This window comes from Sesamum indicum, linkage group LG11 (assembly GCF_026168435.1).
Source record: "Sesamum indicum cultivar Baizhima isolate 11 linkage group LG11, ASM2616843v1, whole genome shotgun sequence".
NCBI classification, from domain to species: domain Eukaryota; kingdom Viridiplantae; phylum Streptophyta; class Magnoliopsida; order Lamiales; family Pedaliaceae; genus Sesamum; species Sesamum indicum.
In genome coordinates, this window is record NC_142667.1 from 15,912,468 (window position 1) to 15,914,523 (window position 2,056).

At 33.8% G+C, this 2,056-nt stretch overlaps 1 long non-coding RNA gene across 1 annotated transcript; it reads left to right on the forward strand.

Moving 5' to 3' along the window:
- The first annotated feature begins 436 nt into the window (after nucleotides 1-436).
- Nucleotides 437-1,649, forward strand: LOC110012849 (uncharacterized). Its single transcript, XR_002288065.2, has 2 exons — nucleotides 437-1,071; nucleotides 1,322-1,649. It is a non-coding gene; the product is annotated as an uncharacterized LOC110012849 (long non-coding RNA).
- The last annotated feature ends 407 nt before the right edge of the window (nucleotides 1,650-2,056 follow it).

The window sequence follows — 2,056 nt, forward strand, 5'->3', positions numbered from 1 at the left end:
ATAATCTGAGAATGATTATTTTTGGGTTATTCAAATAGAATAAACTGTTTCTTTCTTAAGTTAAAATAAACGTTTTTCATTGGTTACGATTTTATAAAGTGAAGTATTTTAAAATTATTGTTTTACAAATTCAGCTACTCTAAAACTATTACTTAAACAAAATTTATATTTTTATAAATTTAAAATTATGGATTCTAGTGTTATAGATTTTTATGTCACTTAATATGAATTTATTGTAATTTTAATTTGTTATATTTAAATTTGAATTAACTACTCATGTAATTTATAATTATTGATATAATTATATAATTATTTTTTAAAAAAATAATTAATTTTTATAATGAATTGTTCAAAAATTAGGCCACAATAATGACCCTAAATACTGAAATTTAACAAAATTAAAAAAATGAAAATTATTCGTGCAGGGAAGGGACATTGGAAGGGTGGCCACCCTAAAATACTTTCCCTCCCAAAATCCGGCGCCGCCCTATTTGAACCGACGTGGTGGGCCACCTCCCACGTCCGCAAGAGCAAGTCGGTGCCACCCCATTCTTAACTGTCACTTTAACTGTTGCTCCACCACTCTACAGTACCCGGAAGGGAAAAAGAAAAAGAAAAAAAGAAAAACCACACCCCCATTAATTTCAAGCTATTTTTCTTGGGAGAAAAAAAATGTCCTCTATTAATTGCTCACACAGCATCCTATTTATAAACACCCCCAACTGTTTCAAATTCCCTCCTTGCTTCATATTCAACATCAAAGTTTGCGTCTTTCGAGCCGCCCAGTGCCAAGTATACGTAGCAGACTGACGTTACATACGCATTACATATACACACCAAGGAGAACAAAGGGTCACTGCAACTGAGAAATGGAAGCGGATCAAGGGTGTACTACTCCCAAGAACCAGGAGTATCAGATACCGGCGGCGCTGGTGTGTCCGCCGCCCCCGAGGAAGAGGACTGAGCGGCGGACGAAGAGGGAGCCGCCCAAGAAGGGCTACTTCCAGTCTCCGGAGCTTGATATCTTCTTCGGCACTGCGGCTCACGGCCGTGAAGCTTGCGCCTAACTAGGTTTAAATCCTGCTCCTTTAGTAATATGCATGATAACTTAGTTTTTTTCATGAGTTAATTTTGTGTAGGTTTGTAGGAATTAATGTCTTAGGTTGTATGAAAGTTTCTTTTTCATTGTTTTTTTTTTCCCCCCCCCAGTTCTTAGAGTATTGCGGATACACGTTATTTAGCTTAATTATTTAATTGAGTTGGATTTTGGTTTATTCTAGAAATAGAGTAATTTATTTAATTTCTGTATATTTTTCCCCAGTTATGATGAATGACAAGTTATGAGATATGGGTCTGTAAATCGGTGCGGTGGCGATGGAAGCCAATAACCATCAATTATTGGAAACAAAAGGGAGGAAAGAAACAAAACTGATAAGAACGTGTTTCCTGTTTTCCAGTGGAACCCATTTTCTATGGTGTACTTCTATATTGCCCTTTTTTTTGTCAAATTTACACATTAAAGTTGGAATTTCCCACCAAGATGTGGTGTGAAATTAATTTATCTACTTTTGTGACTTTTCCATATATGGAGTTTATCTTTACAATGTGTAGCTATTTACGGATGTAAAATTTGGTAACTATTGTAAATATCCAAATCGGGCTGAAACATTTACTGCTGAAAGAAATTGAGATTTCGTCACAAAAATTTAGCTTTATTGCAATTTTTATCTTTTTAAATATAGGTGATTGGTATCTTTGTTGTTGAAAAAATCAAATTTGTAATTTGGTCCATCATTTTTTATAAACTTTGCAATTTATGGATACATTGAATTTGAAAATTGGCCAAAACATCACCCTAAATTTATTTTTAATCCTGTAACACAGGTTATTTGTCGTTTTTGTCTTTTAATTTTTTAGAGTAGCATTTAGGTGCTATATCTTTTTAATATTTGTGATTCAATTTTTTTTTCCCACTAGAATTGGAAAAAAATGCATGTGCATCTCACGACCTTTTAAAATTGAGACTATTGTTCCAATTGGCTCATTTTTGTCGTAT